This window comes from Capricornis sumatraensis, chromosome 13 (genome assembly GCF_032405125.1).
Source record: "Capricornis sumatraensis isolate serow.1 chromosome 13, serow.2, whole genome shotgun sequence".
Taxonomy (NCBI): domain Eukaryota; kingdom Metazoa; phylum Chordata; class Mammalia; order Artiodactyla; family Bovidae; genus Capricornis; species Capricornis sumatraensis.
The window spans coordinates 61,996,573-62,019,509 of NC_091081.1; the positions used below are offsets into that span (position 1 = coordinate 61,996,573).

A 22,937-nucleotide genomic window follows, 5' to 3' on the forward strand; every position below is an offset into this window, starting at 1 on the left:
GGAGCTCAGTTTCTCACAACTACTGTGTCCTTATTTCAAGGAGAAATTTTTATTTCTTTACACTCTAACCTGCGATTAGCTAACAAAAGGGGCAGAAGGGGTTAACCGAGATACTAACAAGGAGTCAACTGATTCTACCTTGTGAACATATACCTGTATTTTTTCAAAGAGAACAATGCATACCATGATGGAAAGCAACAAACAGCAGAATCCTCAATATACTATTAGATTAATGCAGTGCAGCAGAGACTAATACAATGAACACATCAGATACATCCAAATGCTGCACTCCTTCAAAGCAGTTACCTTGGAGGGATGATTCTAATACCATCAACATCTCTCAGAATCCCTGCATTAGTAAGACCTTTAAGAACCAGTGAAAATTATTTCTGAAAGTTAAATCTATCTCCATTCAATAGCTTTCCCTGCATCTGCAAAGTACTTACTACCCGGAGTAGACTTGGCCCTTAAGCAGCTTACAGTCTAGAGAAAGGCATGGCTGTATGCAGAGGTAATATCATTACATTATCAGCCCTTAATTAATTTCAGTTAATATCCTTGCATTATTTGTACATACTTGTCTTCTGCTATTAGACAGTTAAACACTTCTGAGAGCAGAAACCATGTCAGTTATCTTTGCAGCCCTTCCAATGGCCAGCAGAGTAATCTACATAAAGTGAGCAATTAACAAATGCTGGTTTAGGGAGAAATGTCATATTGCTAAATAATCACACTGAACTCAGCAAAACTTATAAGGCACTTTGGCCTTGAAACCTATTCAGTCACTGCAATACCTAAACAATCTCTCCTAAGCAAGTTACACAGGCAGCATTACATGGAGGCTTGGGTTCTGAGGTGTAAGAGCAACACATAAGTCCACCTCATTCCCAGTTACAAAGTGCTATACATCAATAATAAGCAGGCGTGTAAAACATTCATATTGCTATTGATTATACGAGAGATATTAAAGGAGAGAAATCCCTCCTGTAATAGTTGATCTAGTCCACCAGCTAACCAAACTATAGTATGACCCTATCAGGTAATTTTGAAGCTATCACTGGGAGTCCAGATGGTAATCGACGTGTTCATCCGTACTGATGAACAGAGTACCTGGAAAGGTGCTACTGCCATTAACCCAGGGTAATCCCAAACAGAAACATTCAGCTTATTCAATTTAGATAGCAAGCTTCTCTATTCCTGGTAATGATACAACAAAGATACTAAGCATTGAAAACCAGGTTGGAACATGGTTGGCTGATTAGATCATGGAGTAAGCAGGGAAAAAAAAAAAAAAAAGCCAAAGTTTTTGATTGTGTATCTTAATGGTTAGACTAAAAGATAAACTGCATGTTATCCTGCTGTGCTGTTTTGGAAATAATATAGAAAATAAGAGTTCATTAAAATGGCATAGGAAATGAGCAACTGGTAAGAATAATATACAGAGCAGGCAATAACGTTTAAGTGGAAAAGGAAAAATGAAGTTATCTATAAATCCAGGTTAATGTGCTACTCTGCAGAGAACAGACTGTCTGCTCCCTACTGGTCTTCTTAATAACACATTCATTTCAGGATCGACCAAATCTAGCACCAGGAAGCAATCAAGCATGGACTAAAAGGACAAAGCCAGAAAGTCATAGCTCTACGGACTAGAACTGTGTTGTCTAGTAAAGTAGCCACTTGCCACACGTGGCCATCTTTAAATTTAACTAAAAACTAATAAAATTTAAAAAATCAGTTTGCCAGCTGTAACAGCCATATTGCAAGTGCTCTTTGCCACATGTGGCTAGTGGTTTATCATACTGGACAGTGGAGAGAATCTTTCCATCATTGTCCTCCTGATGGACAAAGCTAGACTTAAAAGTGAACCTTCCTATTGCTCCTATAGACCTGATGACAAATTCAGAATCGAAGTTAATAGTCTTACCCATCAAGAATATCAGACACCCCCAAGATGCCTGATCTGCTTATTTTACTGAATGTATCCTAAATTAGAGACATTCTGGGATACACAGAAAGTCTGGACATCCTTATCAGCATAGGCTTTTTCTCCCTACTTTGTCCCCCTCCCCTCTGCCCTTGGTGTGGAGGAAGGTAGAAAAAACAAAATAGTAGGGGATCAGAAACTCCTCGATTTAAGTCTCTTGCCCAAGAAGTTGCATAAATTGCCAAAAGCAAATTGATTTTAAGAAGCACCTCCATCCCCCAGCCCTCTTTCCTTTTAAATAAAATCCTAGAGGCAACTGAAAAGAACAGGAGACAGAAAGGAAATTCAAGAAAATTACTAAGGACAAAACAGATGATGATCCTAAATTACTGTTCTAGGACACACAGGGGGAAAGTGCCACAAATCAACAACAACTTCTCCAAAAATACACAGTGGCCACAATTCAACAAATCCACATCAATTTTTTAAAGCTACCAAATGCCAGATGGCCAAATGATTTGCTACCAACAATTTAAAAACGATTGAGTTTTCATCAGGATCTAGTTCATGGGCAAATAAAAGAACCACCTTAGTCACCTTCTAGTCACACAGCATCAGATACCTGAAGACAGTTGGTCCTCAGGCAGAAACGAAGTCTGACAGTGAAACGAAATCAACTACAGTAATAAGACTCTACTTATTAGGACTTCCTTGTATAGCCTTTTAAAGATGAGATTAAAATATACTTTTTGGTTTAGAGAGTTTACACTATATTTCCTAAAAGCAAAGAGACTGATTCCAGAACCAGGAGAGAAAGAGGCAGTTGTCTTCAGACAGTGGCTTCTATGTAAACGCTCATTCTATCACTGCTCAAATATTTCCTTGCTCCTTTGCTATGCTACAGCTCTGAGACACCCTGAGTAAAATGTGATCTCTCGGAGACAGAACAATTTGAACACAAGCTAAAATGTAATCAGAACATAGGAAACAACAAAACTGATCACCGATCAGCTTACTAGCTCATCCATGTTGTAGGCAGGGGGCGTTGCAAGAATGATCCTGGAAAACGTAAGCCTTAAAGTCCTGCTTCAAAAATGCACGATGTTGCTGTCTGAATGGTGACTGCAGGCCCAGGAGGGTGGCCATGAGACAGCACTAAAGATGGTGCAGTACTTGGGATGAAAGAAGCTGGCAAGCTGTTGCCCATTTCATCCTGATGAAGGGACAGCACAAGAACTGGTCCTCTCCTTTCCATAATCAGCACATTTCAACCTCTGATGCAGCAGAGTTGCCATCAGAAGTTGTGAAACCTCAGGGTCTCCTCCCTGCTCCCCAGCCTTGCCTCCCACACTCATGCTCCGTGTTTGATTTCCTCCTCTCTCAGCACTTCAAAATAGAAAAGGAAGTAACAGCTTGATCCTCTGCCCATGGAAGTGCTGCACTCTTGGGTCACTCAATCCAACTCATCTCTCTCAAGGAGAAAATCGCCCAATGCACCTACGGAAGGCAGGGAGCTATTCATTTTAACCTTGAGAACTCACATTCCCTCCTCTCAATGAGGACAGTCACTGGTGACTATTTAAGCAAGCAGGTGAAGATTAAAGCTGTCTAGGCCCAGAAAGCACCTTGAGTCAAGTAGGCAGCTGATCTGAAACCTACCCAATTTGCAAAAATCTGTTCTCCCTTTCAGACACACACAGCCCTATGTGTAAATATAACCAGCAAACTGTGCTGGCAGGTCACCAGCACTCCACACAGCGTGCACCAGAGTCCAGTTGATAGGAGTGCTGTAGGGAGTGTGGGAAACGGGGGGCTGGTCTGGCTCTGACCACAGGGTAGGGCTGATGCATACCTTTTGGTCTTCTGGAATGTCCATTCTTCTGCTGCTCATCTTCCTCATTAATGGTGAACAGACCAAGGGGGACTGGCCTTGCATGGGTCTTCTTCAGTCTCTCTTGTCGGAGAGCTGTAGCTGATCCAGGCATACCGCTGCGACTTGTTTTTTAATTATTTGTATATCCAAAGTATATGCTTATATAATTGCAGCTCCCAGGAAGCTGCTACTTTCTAAGCTGCCGGTTCATTCGAGCACTTGTAATAGATCCCCTATGGGGAAATAGTGTGCAAACAGCTGACAGATACTACCAGCCTCCTGGCAACTGAGGCCCTGCGGTTCCCCCTCACCTAGCAGGGCCCCCTCCCCTCCGAGCCCCCTCCCACTTACTCCTCACAGGCACGCGTGCTGGCTCAAGCTCGCTCTCTCACACACCCACACCCTCCCACTCTCTCCTTCCAGAAAAGCCCTGCGAAAGGCACGCAGGGGAGAATGCTTCTCTCCACTGCCTAACCTGCTCAGTCAGATCCCACTGTCTCCTTCTTGCTCGGCACCTTTTCCCAGTCTTCTTCCTGCTACCACACAGAAAACATTCAGCACTCAGCACAGAAGGGGAAGTAGGAGATGCTGCCGTGAACAGTTGCCCTGACAACCCTGACATATCCTAATCGAGGAGGGCTGGGAGCGGCTCCATCTTCCCGGTGGAGCGGCAGCAGCCAGCCTGCTGGGATGCTGGTCCTGGGAGCTCGCCAGCAGAGGGTTACAGCGCGAGGAGGCGAGGCCGCCGGGCCGCTGGGCAGCTCCCTCTCTCTCGCAGCGGCAGGAGCAGCAGGAGGGGAGGAGAGATGTCGCTCTGCTTGTACAGGCAGCAGTGGACTCCCTAGTTGGGGAAAGGGGCTCAAGGTGAGACTGCTCTTGCTTCTTTGGGGGATCAGGTTTTCCATCGTAACAATGTTTGTGAGCCCCTGGATGAATGAAGGCTTGGCTGGTACCCTCCAGCTCACTTTACACTCAGTAACACATCCCAGTTTCCCTGACACTCTTAGGACCCCAGAGTCTGTTTAAGTGCAGGCTTGGTAGTACCTGTCATGAGGACTAGCCTTGCCATGTCCCTGAGACTTTCCACTGAAGACAGGCAGGGGAAAACTCTACCTGTTCTCACAGAGACAACAATCTGAAATACTGCTTCTGCAGGTCATGCTAAAGGACACAAATGAGACACTATGATCCTCCAATGGGCAAAAAGCTGCCTTCATTATATCCAGAAAACTCCCCCCAATTCCCACCGCTCTGGGCAACTCCTTACCGGCAGGGCTGAGCAATTCCCAACACTTGACCCAATTTTCGCTCTTTTTTGGACTGATTTCTCCAAAGCACACAATCATGTGATTATTGTTTTCTCCTGAAATCATCTCTCTCATTTTATGAGACTCTCCATTTCTAGGCTGCCTACAATTTATGTGCAAGAAAACCTAAATATATAACAAATGACATTAAAAATGCCAAACTCCAAATTAAGAAAGTAATCTTTGTTTGTTTCTGCCTTTTAATCAAATTCAAGTTGGCTTAGAAAGTCTGGAGCCATCCTCCCGCCCCCAGTCTATTCTCTTACTTTTTCTCAATCGCTAAACTTACTATGGACTTCCCTGGTAGCCCAGTGGTAAAGAATTTGCCTATCAATGCAGGAGACTCAAGATATACAGGTTTGATCAGTGAGTCAAGAAGATCCCCTGGAGAAGGAAATAGCAACCCACTCCAGTATTCTTGCCTGGGAAAACCCATGGACAGAGGCTATAGTCCACAGAGTCACAAAAAGAGTCAAACATGGTTTAGCAACTAAACAACAACAAACTTATTATCTAAGAGGGGACCCAGCGGTGCTAAGGCAAGGAAAACATCCTATCTAAATCCTTGGCATGGCAGAGTAACTTCAGACAATTCACTACCCTCTTGGTACCTCAGTTTTCTCTATAAAATTGGGTTGATGACATCATTTGTCTCATAGGATTAGGGGCAAGGTTTAAATGATAATGGTGGCAGCATAAAAAAAGTGCTTAATAAATATCAGCTGCTTTAATTATATTTTATAATACATTTTTATAACTAGTTCACTTTTGCTTCATAATTATTTAAGGTGCTTTCAATTCAACTGTCAACTGCATCTAAGAATACTTTTGCTTTTTACTTACTTATACTGCCCAGCCTAGCGCTGGAAATGTACTAAATGGTTAGCAAATGCCTGCTGGAAAAAAAACAACAAGTAAATCTTCAGAAATCTTTCCCTCCAAAGGCTGGGAGATTTAATTAACACATTTTGATTTGTGGCTTAGAGAAATGCAGGAAGTTTCAGATATGGGGTTTATTTAAAATCATGTCAACCTGTGACATAGGCAATTGGAATAAAAGACGAAAATGAGCTCAATGAGTCTAAAAAGCATCTGAATCAGCATCACTTTACATTCAAGGAAGCCCAGGCCCATGAAATGAAGTTCCTTGCACAAGTCAAATGTTACTTGGCAGCAAGTAACATTTGCTATGATGAAAATTTAGATTCCCTTCTTCCTCCTTCAATCTTCCTTCTTTAATCAGATGATTAATAAACACAGGCCAATCATCATACATAAACATATCTGAAATATTTTCAAATCTATTTGAGTTCCTTCTAGAGAAACAGGCCGGTACTTACAAAAGCAACATACACACAAAGTATAGTTGAAACTACCTTTTGGAAGAGAAAATGAACATCAATGTCTTGGGCAAATGACAGATTTCATTCAGAACATATTCCTCACTCAAATACAGCTAACAGCTTCTGATCATCACCCCTGAGTTTAATAAAAGTACTACTGAAAGAAGAAAACGGGATTTTCTTCTCCACCTAGAAGGACAACAAAAAACTTTACTAAGAGTGGTTTTTGACCTCTGCAGAAGGTGTCCATTCCATTACTTTCAAGGATGGTCTCAATCATTTTATGGGGGAAATGCAAGAGCCAAGCAAATACTATCGAGCATTTAAGTTGTCCAGACAAGGTTACAAATTTCAGGAAGGAGTCCTCCTCGATGTCTGTGGCTGCACTCAAGGTTCCCAGCAGAATGAAGGTCCTGGGGAAGAGAGATCACCGGACAGCCCAGCTTCAACACTCCACCCAGGCAATCAAGAGTCTTCCTCTTCCGCGAACTTCACTGCAATACCCCTCAGTGAGGGAGACAGAATTGTTTCTGCTCTAGCCTGAGGGGTCTCCTGGTAAATTTCGATTTGTCTCAAAATGTGAAAACCACTAAAATGGCTGTTTTGCTTTGTTTTTAAAAGAACACAAGTTATACTTAAAATCATTTTTGGGGGGGCGAGGGGAAATGAGAGCCTACTGAAGGAGGTCAGAGATTGCCACCATCACTCAACTCATAAGGCAGTGTGGTCTCAAGCATAGGAATATAATAAGAACCCATCAGCTGGCAACATGTTCAACTTCCTGTCTGACACTGTGCCAGGTGCGTTAGATATGTTATCTTGAAAGTCAAAGTGTTAATTGCTCTTTGGGACCCCATGGACTATAGTCTGCCAGGCTCCTCTGTCCATGGGATTCTCCAGGCAAGCATACCGGAGTGGGTTCTCTTCAACAGAAGATCCTCCTGACCCAGGGGTTGATCTCGGGTCTCCCACATTGCAGATTCTTCACTATCTGAGCCAACAGGGAAGCCTCAAAATATTTATTTAGTTGCACTGGGTCTTAGTCACGGCATGAGGGCTCTAGTTCCCAGACCAGGGATCGAACCTGGGCTCCCTGCATTGGGAGAGCAGAGTCTTAACCACTGGATCATCAGGGAAATCCACAAAGTGAAAGTCGCCAGGCTCCTCTGACAATGGGATTGTTCAGGCAAGAATACTGGAGTGGGTTGTCATTCCCTTCTCCAGAGGATCTTCCTGAGCCCGGGATCGAGCCTGGGTCCTCTGTATTGCAGGTGGATTCTTAACCATCTGAGCCACCAGGAAAGCCCATGTTATCTTGGTTAGTTCAGCAGCCCTGATAGAGAGGAGCTGTCACTTGACAGATCAGGAAACAGAGGCTCAGAGAGGTTCGAGTGGCAGAGCTAGTTAAATCACTGAGTCAGAATTAAACTCAGGCCCATCAGCTCTAAAGCCAAGATGCTTTTATCCTGCTGCCCTGGATCCTGACTCCAGAACCCACTACATCACAGTCACAGCTGTGACCAGTCACAGGAAAGCAAATAGTTCAAGATCAAATAATTATAATAAAGTATTTTTTCCTACCCATGAAGTATACATTTGTTACCTCATTAAGACATATGAATACATTTAAGATTAGTTTCCTAAATGCTCAAACCCAGCTTTTTACAGATACAGAGGTTTAAGTTATGCAACTGCAGGACTGCCCTGGCTCAGTCCCTGAAGGGGCAGAGCCTGAGGCTATAATCTTCTCCTTTTTACACTCTGACCCAAAATAAAAGCAAATGTGAAAAGGGGAGAGTGGGACCTTAAATGAATATTCCCAGAATTAAAAGGAATACTACTCTGAACTTCTTTACTGTTCTCAGCACTAATAAGCATTTTCAGTTCAACATGTCACGACTGTCCTTGCCTGTCGCCTGCAGATACAGGAGCTTCATTCAGTTCCCACAGAACGTGGGCATGTAGACTTCCAAGAATCAATCAGGTTTTACAAGTGCTTTGTTTAAACTGGTAAAATAGTTAAGTGATGTAGTAACAGAGACTCTGTACAAATGAGACTAACTGGTGCAAAAGGGTAGATTTTACAACTAGCCTGGCTTTGTACAGAGAAAAAAATATTAGCAGAAAAATCAGCAAATGTTCTGAAAAATCATAGGTGGAAATGGTACCACTTATCACTGCTATGAACCAAACAGGCCAATAGGCCCTTGAGCAACTGCTGTTCCCACCCCATTCCCACAGTACACAATGAATTTATGTCTGTTTGTCTTTCTACCCTCACTGGCTGGCTGGCACCAAACCATGAGCATGAAACAGTTAAACCTGCTGATCTGCAGGAGAGTCAGCTCATGACTTGGGCCTGGTTGTCATGATGTTATATAAGAGACTAAACACATGTAGGCACACGCATCCCACACATACCCTTCAGGCTGCTGTTCATATTTATGCTACCCAAGCTTTTGTGACCACAAAACTGGAAAACAGCACAGTTCCTGAGTGAATCTAAGAATCTCCTCTTTCAAGGAGAAATCTGCTTAATCAGTGAGAAAGCATACTTAGATTTTCCTTTCTGAAAGCCTAGTGAGCTTTAAGAAAATGTTACAGAAATGATACAGGGGCTGATTTGCACTAATCAAGGACTGTAGTTGAAAACAAAAATCACTACTGCTGGATCACATGGCCAGTCACTGGTAAATTACAGTTCTATATATACCCATATAAGTTACTTTCCAGTGGGGCCCAGAAGTGCCAAAATGCTTTCCCACATTTCTATATTTGCAGAGACTATTAATTCTTCAAAACTACTAGATTTCAGTAACCTTTTAACTACTTTATGCATCTCCCCAAAGTAAGCTGCAATTTACTGTAAGCAGGAGCTTTAGAAATCCATATTTTAATGTAATTAAAAAACACCTTACCTGGTTTGAAAATGACAAAGCCAGCATAGGTGGATGTGAAATTAAAACAACTCCTAGGGAACAAAAGGTCCCAGATGGTTCTCTGCCATCCCCTTCCTTGAAGTTGAAAGGCTTCCTTATGGTTTCCTAGAACGATGCTACTTCCTGATGGCATATGGGGCCATAAAGCTACAACATTCTGCCATCTTGCAGCATTAGGCAGAGCTGCACAAAGAAATACTGCACAAAGGCAGCCTGACTCTATGAAAGGAAAATAAAGTAGGTTTGCTTTGATCTTCCTTACCACCTTTTGTTAACAGATTTATAAGAAAAAGGGCTTCCCTGATAGCTCAGTCGGTAAAGAATCCACCTGCAATGCAGGACACCCTGGTTCAATTCCTGGGTCGAGAAGATCCCCTGGAGAAGGGAGAGGCTACCCACTCCAGTATTCTGGCCTAGAGAATTCCATGGAGTTGCAAAGAGCAGAACATGACTGAGCGACTTTCACTTATAAGAAAAACAGTAAATACTACCCTAGTAGTTATGTGCCATAAACCAAGGAGTAGCAGGTTCCTGCCATGCCTTTTATAACATTTCTATAAATCTTTGCTGCATAAACACTTCATGGTGCTAGCAAAGTCCACTTTCCCTTGTCTGCTCTGTCATAAACAAATGTAAAACCCTGAGGGATCATTTATCTGATGGTAAGGTACTAAGTTTTCTTTAAAACCTTTTCCTAAACATTAGGTATCACTAGCTAAGTTGAGAAGGCAATGGCACCCCACTCCAGTACTCCTGCCTGGAAAATCCCATGGACGGAGGAGCCTGGTAGGCTGCAGTCCATGGGGTCGCTGAGGGTCGGACACGACTGAGCGACTTCACTTTCACTTTTCACTTTCATGCATTGGAGAAGGAAATGGCAACCCACTCCAGTGTTCTTGCCTGGAGAATCCCAGGGACAGGGGAGCCTGGTGGGCTGCCGTCTATGGGGTCGCACAGAGTCGGACACGACTGAAGCAACTTAGTAGCAGCAGCAGCTAAGTTGAAAATGTTATAAAACGCCACATTAAACTTTAACCCAGTACCATATGCTAGAGAACCTTTAGGCTTTCCTGTTCATTATTCTCAGTGATAATACTTTATTAATATACATCACATGGGCTTCTGAATTCCTTGACAAAAGTTAAAATGCTTATGAAAGGTCCTTTCCTTTAATAATAACAGTCTCATGAACTTAGATAACCAATTTTAGAGATTCAAAATGAGGCAAAGAAATCAATCATTGGATTCAATAGAAGAATGAGACAGATGGCCAGAGCAGTGTTTCTAAAAATCACCTAATCCATCACTGGTCTATGAGCAAATTACATGTTTAATTTTTGAACCATACAATTAGAAAGACAAGAAAACTCAGAAACAGGCTCCTCATTTTTAGGAGTTTTGGTAAAACATCAAAGATGTGAGGTGAGGTGCTCTGGCGGATGACACTGGAGGGCAGGCAGGTGCCAAGTCATATAACTGTTCTCCCAAACGAGGACAGGGGCATCACTGAGGAGTGGTAATGACTAAATGTGTGATTCAGATGGGCCAGTCTGGCAGCTGTGGTTGGATGGGTAGGAAGGAACAAGGAGTGAGATGTAAGAAAACCTTGTCACATAATAACTTTGTCCAGGTGGAGAAAAGGGATCTCAAGCGATGGCTGGGAGGAGAGAAAGCAAAAGACAGAAATACAAGAATCACTCATTCACTTTTTTTATACAGGCATCCCCCGGCAGGTGGAAGACTTATGCATGGGAGTGAGCATGGGTATACCAATAGTCCAAATAAAAGCTGAGATGTAGGCAGTGGGAAGAAAAGGTTAATGTTTCTATGAAAGATGCAGATGAGAACGAGGGTTTTACATCTGCAGAAAAATCAAAGCTGAGTGATGGTTCGAATCAGGATCAAAATGATCAACGGTTTGAAATAATGGACTGTAGCTAAAAAGATGGGTTTGGTTGTGATACATATGAACACCTCTTCTTGTACTAAAAAGGAACAACTGCACAGGCACAAAATGAAGACCTACCCCAGCTTCAGCAGACACAAGGAGGGAAGGCCCTCGGACAGTAAGCTTCCTCCATCTCAGTGCGACGAGGCAGTGACCATCCTGACAGCATCACAGGCCACACAGCCAGTGTGCTGGGTCAGAGCAGCAAGTCTTCTCCGTTTTCTGGTCCTCAGATCACATGGTCTGAGATCGATATTTCAAATGGGATGAGAAATAAGAGCCTATTCAGAAAAGAAGCTAAGACTTATAAAGATTCAAGCCTGTACCTTAGGAGGATCATTGGAAGAAAAGTACATTTTCTCTGGAGAAAATAGGACTCTGGAGGAATAAAAACAATGGATTTTAAAGGCGAACTTTTAGTGTAGTTTAAGCACACAGACTGAGGCTGGGTGATTGGAAGTTACCAAATGTAACGATCTGGGCCTTCCATCATTGAGGACAGTTGTGCACAAACACTGATCCGTGGTGATACGTTGGGCTAATGCATGGTACACAGGTCGGAGTTTCAGACTCTAGAGTCCCTTCTGATCCCGCCATTCCGTGACCTGACGAAAATGGAAACTCAAGCTACATCCTCAGGGAAAGCAGTCAGGCAGAGAGAAAAAGCCCAAGAGAGGTTCAAATTACCCTCTTCCTTGCTGTCACTGAGTCTCCACACTTAAACTTCACAGGGCTTCCCTCTGTAGGCAGCTCTGCAGCCGTATTGCTTTACTCATTCAACTGATGCCCCCCAGAGGTTTCAGACTTAAAGCTAAATAATGAAAACAAGGGAAGCCTCCCTCAGTGGGTGTTCGGATAGCAGAGGCCCCTGCTATGATTCCTGCACCTGCAGCTTGCAGACCTCCCTCTTCTCTCGCCCACCCACAACTTACTGAAAGCTGCTGGGTGAGAAACTCTGGGGAAGGGGGCATAAACGTGAATAAGACATACAAGTTTTCCTTTCACAACACAATTTATTATGGATGGCTCACTGTGGCTGTGTGACTTGAGAGATGACAGCTAAAGGTTTGTGAGTGAAAAAGCAATAAATATAAGCCAATTCAGTTTATTACTTCATGGACATTTTAAGGCGAAAGACAGTCCTATGTCTTTAGGCCAGTGAAGAAAAGAACAGCTCAAGAACAATGTGTTTCAGACTCTGAAACCTACCTCCCACCCCTGCCAATCCTTACCCTCTGCTGCTCTTCCCAATTCTAAAACAAAAACTGACATCAACTGGGATTTTTCTTTCCAATTTAGGAAGGTTTAATATCCTCTTTTAACCTTAAGATTAAAATTTTCTCTCAAAAAGTAATTTAAGTGTTTTGCATAATTTTAGAGGTAAACCCTTGGTTTTCTTTCTGTGGGTCGACGTTATCAGTCAGGGTTCAGTTCCGTGTCTTTGGAGAAAAATAGAATATGTAAAATATATATGCTAAGTCACTTCAGTCGTGTCGGACTCTTTGCAACCCTATGGACTGTAGCCCACCAAGCTCCTCTGTCCATGGGATTTCCCAAGCAAGAATACTGGAGTGTGTTGCCGCTTCCTTCTCCAAAATATATATAAAGAGATTTAAGGAAAAATAGCTGCTGCAGTTGTGGAGGCTGGCAAGTCCAAAACTGCTGGGAAGGCCAGCAGGCTGAAACTCAAGCATGACTTGTATGGTTACAGCCTTGAGACAAAATTATTCTTTCTCTGGAAAACCTCAGTTTTCATTCTGATAGCCTTCTATGATTGGATCAGACCGTCTAGATTATTGAGGATAAGCTTCTTGATAAAGGAGGAGATATTTAAAGTCAACTGACTGTAAATGTTAATCATATCTGCAAAATACCTTCACAGCAACACCTACTCCAATGTTTGACCAAACTGGGCCCTGTAGCCTGGTCAGGTTGACACATAAAGTTAACCATCTCAGTCAGTGACCCCGAGATGAAGACCTATTCCCACACTGAAATAAAGCATGTCAGAGGCCTACCTGTCAATGATCATATCCTTCATTGAACAGGCTGGATACTATCTACTCAAATAATTTCCAATATTGCACTGCTCTATGAAAATAGTATTCATAAATTGGACACCTCAGAATAGATTAAATCCCCCTGTATTTTCACTGATGATTTTTCACCAAGAATCGAATACAGGTTGGCTTCAAAGCATCAAATAAAATCCTTTTTTATCATTATAAGAACTAAACAGCCTGGTTGTATAAAAATTAAATGGTCTATAAAGTACAGATATGAAACTTAAAGAAATCCTTCCTATTGTTTCAATTAGAGGAAACTACGATATGTAGATACATATGGAAGGAGAGAGAGTGAAATAAAACACATTTTTCATGAAAAGATAAAGTGTGCACGAAGGTTTAAGGTACTAAACTTTACACAGTTATTGATTTATTTGTTAACTAGAGCCAACTCTGACCAAAGACGAATTATACAATTGTCTTGGCACAGTTCTGAAATCAACCTAGTGGAAGGAAGTGACTAACAAATGCTTAAAAAGTATAAAATGCTGGTGGGCAAGTTTGAGGTTTGGTCATTTTTATTCAGTTGAAGGCTCCCAGTGAAAGGATTAGCCCATCCATTGTAACTGTGTGCAACCAACCAGAAGCCTAAACCTAAATTATACAGGTATCGACTTCCCTGGTGATCTAGTGGTTAAGACTTCACCTTCCAATGCAGGGGGTACGGGTTCGATCTCTGGTCAGGGAGCAAAGATTCCACATGCCTCAGGGCCAAAAAACCCAAATATTAAAAAGAACAAAAACAATATTATAATAAAGTCAATAAAGCCTTTAAAAATGGTCCAAATCTTTAAAAGTAAATAAATTATACAGGTAACAGAGAAGTATACTTGGGTTAAATAGCAAGCCCAGAAGCTTTCAAAATTTGCAAGTGCTAAATAAAAAATGTCCCTAACGCATCAAAGTGTGTGTTAGTCACTGAGTCGTGTCCAACTCTTTGTGACCTTGTGGACTGTAGCCTGCCAAGAATTCCTTTGTCCATGGGATTCTCCAAGCAAGAATACTGGAGTGGGTTGCCATTTCCTTCTCCAGGGGATTTCCTGACCCAGGGATAGAAACTGGGTCTCCTATATTGCAGGTGGATTCTTTACCATCTGAGCCACCAGGGAAACCCAATGCATCAATAATCACTTTAAAAAAAAAAAAAAAGGATATAAAGTGCTTCCATGTAGATATTACTAGCAACCCAGTTTGTTTTTTGATAAACACAGTTTCTTTCTGTCTTGCCTAACCTAGGGCCAACAAGATTTCAGGGGGCTCTTATATAGAAATAAATAACATCTCAGAAGGATGGATGAGTTGATAAGGACACTCATGGTACCCTGAAACCTCATCTTTAAAACCTTTTATCTTATACATCCATGTTCTAAGCCCTCACTTTAAAACTCATGTAAACTTCAGACAGGCTACTGAGGAAGGATTACAATGCCAAATAAGACTTGGCAAACTTCCTAAAGTATCACAAACACACCATTTTGCCTTTTTATCATAAGGCAAAATAGCTACACTTCCATTGTTAAAGGTACTAAAATGTTGGATGTATTAAAAAAAAAATGCTATTCCAAATACATGCAATAGTGCAGAAAGGAATCAACCTCATAATAAAAATCTCTTCTCCCTCTCAGATTTTTTTCTTGCTGGAGATAGTATTACCTGGGCTCCATAGGCACAGAGGAAGAGACTCACCCTGAACCCCTGAAACAAGAGGCACCCATGTCTCCCTAAAGCGCAAAGCCAGGCTGCATCCAGTTCAGTATAAAGACTTTGTCTTTGCTTTCTGTTTACAAATCAAAAGAGGGTGGTTTACATAACCAAAGCTGTTTGCTTTAAAAATAACTGCAGTACTGAAAATTGTTCCATGAATTGTTTTCAGATAGGTACATCAGTCCGCACTCCAGTACTCTTGCCGGGAAAATCCCATGGATGGAGGAGCCTGGTAGGCTGCAATCCATGGGGTCGCACAGAGTCAGACATGACTGAAGTGACTTAGCAGCAGCAGGTACATCAGTAATAGAAAACCATGTGCTCTGTACAAGAAAAAGTCATCATACCCTTCAGACCAGTGTGAACTCAACTTCACAGGTGTCCAAGAGCCATATGCCGAGTCCTATTTCTGAACCAGCAGCCAGATTTAGAATAGCCTTTTTCTCTTTCCTCCTGACATTCTATGCTCCTACTCTTCCAAAACCTTCTTGAATGACTCCTGAATTGCCTGCACAATGACATGAGGTTCTAATCATGGTTATGGTTTAGACCTGTGTTGTACAAATTGGTGGATGATGGGGACTCTTTTTTTTTTTTTCCCTCCATGCTCAGACTAGCCGGCAAATGTAAATAAACAAGATGACATTCTCAAAGCTGACTACTTCAGATACAGTTGGACTACCAAGAAATTCTATTAGAAATGCCAAACTAGTGTTCTTTCCCACGAGGCTTCATTGGATTATAAGACTATGGCATTTTCCTCTCACAGGTCTCCTGAACTAAAAATAGCTCCATCTCCCTTTTCTCTATTTTCATGCTTTCTTTCTACTGTACAGCTATTTCTTCAACTTGTATTTTACTTTCTGATTCTCAGCCTGGGACTTAACACAAAGTCTCTAGACAAAGCATGTGGATGTATCTTGCTATATACCAACAAGAGCATCTTCACAGAGATGGTAGATGGTAGGAAGTCACTGTTGCAAGATAAACTAATGGGTTTGTTCTAGCGGTAAACATATTATATAACAATGTCACTTTCAATATTAATTTTTTTCTCTTAAGAATGATACAAATTTTAATAAAGGATGGTGAAAAGCTTATTTGTTCAATTACCACAGTATCTACTGTATATATAAAGACAATCAGTTCAGTTCAGTTCAGTAGCTCAGTCGTGTCCGACTCTTTGCGACCCCATGAATCGCAGCACGCCAGGCCTCCCTGTCCAACACTAACTCCCGGAGTTCACTTAGACTCGCAACCATTGAGTCCGTGATGCCATCCAGCCATCTCATCCTCTGCTGTCCCCTTCTCCTCCTGCCCCCAATCCCTCCCAGCATCAGTCTTTTCCAATGAGTCAACTCTCCGCATGAGGTGGCCAAAGTACTGGAGTTTCAGCTTTAGCATCATTCCCTCCAAAGAAATGCCAGGGCTGATCTCCTTCAGAATGGACTGGTTGGATGTCCTTGCAGTCCAAGGGACTCTCAAGAGTCTTCTCCAACACCACAGTTCAAAAGCATCAATTCTTCAGCGCTCAGCCTTCTTCACAGTCCAACTCTCACATCCATACATGACCACAGGAAAAACCATAGCCTTGACTAGACGGACCTTTGTTGGCAAAGTAATGTCTCTGCTTTTGAATATACTATCTAGGTTGGTCATAACTTTTCTTCTGAGGAGTAAGCGTCTTTTAATTTCATGGCTGCTATCACCATCTGCAGTGATTTTGGAGCCCCAAAAAATAAAGTCTGACACTGTTTCCCCATCTATTTCCTATGAGGTGATAAATTGAAGAAAGTAGGGAAAACCGCTAGACCATTCAGGTATGACCTAAATCAAATCCCTTATGATTATACAGTGGAAGTGAGAAATAGATTTAAGGAACTAGATCTGATAGATAGAGTGCCTGATGAACTATGGAATGAGGTTCGTGACATTGTACAGGAGACAGGGATCAAGACCATCCCCATGGAAAAGAAATGCATGTCTGGGGAGGCCTTACAAATAGCTGTGAAAAGAAGAGAGGCGAAAAGCAAAGATATAAGCATCTGAATGCAGAGTTCCAGAGAATAGCAAGAAGAGATAAGAAAGCCTTCTTCAGCGATCAATGCAAAGAAATAGAGAAAAAGAACAGAATGGGAAAGACTAGAGATCTCTTCAAGATAATTAGAGATACCAAGGGAACATTTCATGCAAAGATGGGCTTGATAAAGGACAGAAATGGTATGGACCTAACACAAGCTGAAGATAATAAGAAGAGGTGGCAAGAATACACAGAAGAACTGTACAAAAAAGATCTTCACGACCCAGGTAATCACGATGGTGTGATCACTAATCTAGAGCCAGACATCCTGGAATGTGAAGTCAAGTGGGCCTTAGAAAGCATCACTATGAACAAAGCTAGTGGTGGTGATGGAATTCCAGTTGAGCTCTTTCAAATCCTGAAAGATGATGCTGTGAAAGTGCTGCACTCAATATGCCTGCAAATTTGGAAAACTCAGCAGCGGCCACAGGACTGGAAAAGGTCAGTTTTCATTCCAATCCCAAAGAAAGGCAATGCCAAAGAATGCTCAAACTACCACACAATTGCACTCATAAAGACAATCTGAAGGTATCTAAACCCAAGGCCCCCTGGAGGAAGTGACATTTTAAGATTTACTAAGTTCAAGATATAAAAATCTAAATTACAAAGTGAAGGAGATAGTGTTTTCTTAGGGAAAATGTCTCTACACATGTGCATATCTCACTCTCTCCAAGACACACACACACACACACAACCAGAGTTGGCCTTGTAAATGGAGCCTCTGCAATTTAAGAAAGTCTCTTATAAAATTCAATAGGAGACTAAAAAATAAGACAGCTTCCTGATATTTTCTCTTTCATGTGTGTACTTTGAAGAAGCCCAAACTTTCTTATGGAAGTTAGCAGAAGGCAAGCTGTATATGCTTCCTCTATTTATCCCGTAGCGAAAGTCGCTTAGTCGTGCCTGACTCTTTACAACCCATGGACTATACAGTCCATGGACTTCGCCAGGCCAGAATACTAGAGTGGTTAGTTGTTGTTCCCTTCTCTAGATGATCTTCCCAACCCAGAGATTGAATCCAGGTCTCCCACACTGCAGGCGGATTCGTTACCACCTGAGCTACCAAGGAAGCCCAAGAATACTGGAGTGGGTGAGGCTATCCCTTCTCCAAAGGATCTTCCCAACCCAGGAATCAAACTGGAGTCTGCTGCATTGCAGGTGGATTCTTTACCAGCTGAGCTAACACATTCAATGAAGTGACGGTGACTTCTTAAGGATATACAAACCTGGCAAGTCCATCTTTGTGGTTTGAAAAGAATGGAAGTCCACCTTTCATGTAAAGGGCAATAATCCTATAGCAATCACACTTTAAGAACATTTAGAACTATAATATGTTAATAAAAACACATCTGAATGCCATAAAAAGGAAACAAAAATAAGCCAAGATGGGCTGGCATGGCTGTCCGACTCAATTACAGCACAATCCATGAATCTCACAGGCCAGTGTGTCACAATCTTCTGCTGGGAGGTTGTGTGCAACGCTGTGACAGGTGAAGAGCACCCATGTGCCTTGATGATGCTTCCCATACCTGGGACAAGCCAGTGGCCCTGTGATCACAGCTGCTGTCAAGCCTGAATCAGCACTATATTTGAATCTCTTATTATGGAGACTTCACAATTAGAAAATTTGCTTAAGGGAGAGCTTTAGCATGCCAGGGTTCACAGTGTCACAGTGATGCAGTACTAATCCTTAATAGTCACGACCACAGTAATTATAATACTTCATGCCTTTGCTGTGTCAGACACTGATCTATATGTCTGACGTGCATTAACTCATTTAATCCTCATTCTATGAAGCTGGTATCAATTTCTCTGTTTTAAAAAGGAAGAAACAGAGGAATGGTCAAACAACTTACCCAATATCCCTCAGCTTGTTGGGGTGGGGAGTAGAGCTGAGATTGCAACCCAGGCAGCCAGACCCCAGAGTCCTGGCATAAAGTAATTTGTTGTTGTTTAATCACTAAATCATGTCCAATTCTTTTGCAACCGCATAGACTGCAGACCACCAGGCTCCTTTCTCCATGAGATTTCCCAGGCAAGAATATTGGAGTGGGTAGTCATTTCCTTCTCCAGGGGATCTTCTCAACCCAGGGATTGAACCTGTCTCTCATATACTGGCAGGAAGATTCTTTACCACTGAGCCACCTGGGAAGCCCCAGCACAAAGTAATAGTTTAGCATTATCCCTAAATAATTAGGCAGTCAATTCTGAGAGTAAGACTATATGTCTTTCCATGTGTTCAGTTTCAGTATAATCTTGAGAATAATCTTGAGGAAAAACAACAACAACAAAAAAGATACTCTTCTTCTTCAGGGATCATTGCCATTGTATCTCCCCTACTGTCCTTTCTGTTTTGGCCTTGGATTTTACAGTTAAGCAGACACCAGCTACAAGGAGCAGAAAAGAGATCAGTTCTGCCAGCGGAGTAGGCACTGGCAACCCACTCCAGTACACTTGCCTGGAAAATCCCATGGACAGAGGAGCCTGGTAGGCTGCAGTCCATGGGGTCACAAAGAGTCGGACACAGCTGAGCAATTTGAGTTTCACTTTTCACTTTCATGCATTGGAGAAGGAAATGGCAACCCACTCCAGTGTTCTTGCCTGGAGAATCCCAGGGACAGGGGAGCCTGGTGGGCTGCTGTCTATGGGGTTGCACAGAGTTGGATATGACTGAAGCGACTTAGCAGCAGCAGAGGGCTTACCTCTGCCAAAGGTAAGTCCTCTTAGAAAGGGCTTCCAATCACAATGGATGGCACCACAGAGCCTTGCAAGCACACAAAACTGCAACTCAGAAGTGTCTCTAGAGGTTCTGACACAACAAAATCAGAGATAGTCATGTGAAGTGAGGTTCAAAGACATAGATGTGAATAATACTATTGAGAAAAACTGCAAAATGAAAAGAGCAGAGCTTACCAGACCAAGCCTTTGGTAAAATATCATGGAATGAGGAGAAAGAAGAGGTGAAGGAAAGATCAGCCCAGAGGGCATTGGCATCAGGTCAGGTATGAGACGGAAGGGGAGAGCATCAAGGCTAAGGTCATCCTGGTGCCACTTATTTATAGACGGAAGAAGCAAGGGCTGGTCTCCAGCCAGGCACCTGGTGATTAGAGTTCATGGGTCACCATGAAGATCTCTGGGACAAGTATATAATTGTCTACAAAAAGAACCCTTTAGTTATCTACCCGAAACTGAACTTTATTTTGAGGAGGAGGAAGAGGAAGGCAGTGTAGCAACTGAGCAAAGTAGACAAAAAGAAAGCTAATTACCTAACATTGTGTCTACCTGGACATATTCAGATAATAAAGTGCATAAATATGTCCCAGAATATGTGTATACATATACTTGGCTATTCAAGTGGACTCATATTCATATTTACTTCTCTTTCCTTAAAAAGAAAACGACTGGGCTAAAATAAGAGAGTAAGCTCAATAGTTTAAGGGCAGTAGCTATTACAATTTTCCAAGTGGCTTTCATAAGATACACTCAACACCTCCAAATTAAAGCTAAATTCAACTGGAAGAGCATTAAGTAGAAATGGATCTAAAGTAGTTCTCAACCTTGATTGCACACTGGAACCACCTGGGGAATCTTTAAAAAATACTGCCACCTGCCTCCTACCCCTAGAGATACTCAGATAATTGCCTAGGGGGCAGCGTGGGTACCGAGTATTTAAAAGGTCCCCAGGTGATAGCCAACTGAGACTACCCAAGGTGAGTGAGAACCAATGATCTGAACCAAGGAGGCTCCAGCACATGACCTCAATAATTGGTTCAACAACATGACCTTGTGGCAAGGACTGAGCTATATTTAACTAAACCCAGCAGGGCTGTGGGGTGTACTACCTTAGAGCCTCTACTGTGAAAATAAACCAACCCAGCAGGAATGACGGAAGCAGGCAACCAGGCCCTGTCTGGTATGTCTGCCACAATAAAGAGGTCAGGAGCTTCTGGGAAACAGAGGCCTGCCTGGATTAAAACCTTGAAAAGCAGTCAGGTGTTTTCACTACAGCCAATTACTATGCACGTTACTGTCCACCCAAACAGGCCTTGTGTTAGGTTATGCGAACATTAAAAGAAAGGGAGTTCCTTCTAGAATTGCACCTTGGAATTTCACCTTTTCCTAGACTATAACAATGGTGTCAAGGATACAGGTTGTACATGTGGAAAGTTATGCCATAGTAAAAGATATTTCTGTGTATCACAAAGCCAGTTCTAAAAAGGAGACTTTTAGAGCATTAAAAAAGTCACGTAAGAAATTAAGACATCCCAAATCTCAATACTCTAAACTGAAATATCACAGTTTTACTAAATACGCTTGCAAAGCCCAGTTCACAGATACCAAATGCATTTCACTCAGCTTCCTTTCTGCTTCATTTTGCATACCTACATTCATCTGCAGCAACATAGACACAACTAGAGATAATCACACTAAGTGAGGTTAAGTCAAAAAGAGACAAATAACATCATATGTGGAATCTACAATGTGCCACAAATGAACCTATCTACAAAACAGAAATAGACTCACAGACAGTACAGACTTGTGGCTGCCAAGGGGTTGGGGGTGGGAAGGATGAACTGGGAGTTTGGGGTTAGTAGATGCAAGCTATTACACATAAAATGGAATGGATAGACAACAAGGTCTACTATATGGCACAGGGAACTACATTCAATATTCTGGGATAAACCATAATGGGAAGTATAAGAAACAATGTATATGTGTGTATAACTGAGTCACTTTGCTGTACAGCAGAAATTAGAACACTGTAAATCAATTATACTTCATTAAAAATTTAAAAAACTGGTTTTTCTAGAAAAGAATAAGCCTGAACACCGTACACATTTAGCTAATAGAACCTTAGACCATGCTCAGTGATTAAAGGTCCAAACACATTATCAAGACTTTTTACAAAGCTCTACAAGTACACTGCAGTAACTGAGAACTGATACTGAATTGGCCAATATAAATTCTGCCAACAAAGAAAACAAGTTATAGTAATACTTCCAACTTTCTTACTGCAAAAAAGAAAAAAAAGTTCCAAATTCTGCAAAGCCGTATTTCAAGGGATTGGAAGACAGACACTAAGCAGGAGAACTCGGGCTAGCATGGGATGTGCTGTATGACAACACTCCTGTTCATCATCAGCTTCAGCATGGAGACTCCACAAGAAGTAAATACTATGGAAAAAAAGAAGCCGATGGCATCTGAGCCAAATACATTCTCATTACACCCTGGGCTCTGGGAGCACCTCCACAGGTTTTCCTGGTTCAAGTGAACATCATGTAGTATCCCGAAGGGCACCAATTTACTTTGAGGTGACTACACTGCTTTACTCAAAGAAGTTGGTGCAATGTCTAAAAACCAAAACTAAACATAACAACAAGTATTGACAAGGATGCAGAGCAAGTAAGACTCATACACACTGCTTGTAGGCATGCAAGACTGCACAGCCACTAGAGAGAAACATTCATTGGTTTCTTATAAACATATAGTTTACCTGAGTCAACAATTCCACTCCCAGGTATTTCCCTTAGATAAATAAGAAAACCTTGTACCTAAGTGTTTGCGGCAACATTTATACCACCAAAGCCTGGAAATATCCAATGTTTCTCAATGGGTGGATGGATTAACCTGTGGGACTTCCTTTGAATCTCAAATGCATTATGTTAAGTGAAAAAAAATCAGACTCAGAAGTCTATGTGTAGGATGCCACTTTTATGACATTCTGGAAGAGGCAAAACTAGGATGGTGAGCAG

The 22,937-nt window shown here is 42.0% G+C and overlaps 1 protein-coding gene and 1 non-coding gene across 3 annotated transcripts in view; both read right to left on the reverse strand.

Moving 5' to 3' along the window:
• Positions 1 to 22,937, reverse strand: part of MAP7 (microtubule associated protein 7) — a 179,044-nt gene that overhangs the window by 150,102 nt on the left and 6,005 nt on the right. The window lies entirely within an intron of this gene.
• On the reverse strand, positions 7,511 to 7,583 carry TRNAG-CCC (transfer RNA glycine (anticodon CCC)). Its single transcript has one exon. It is a non-coding gene; the product is annotated as a tRNA-Gly (tRNA).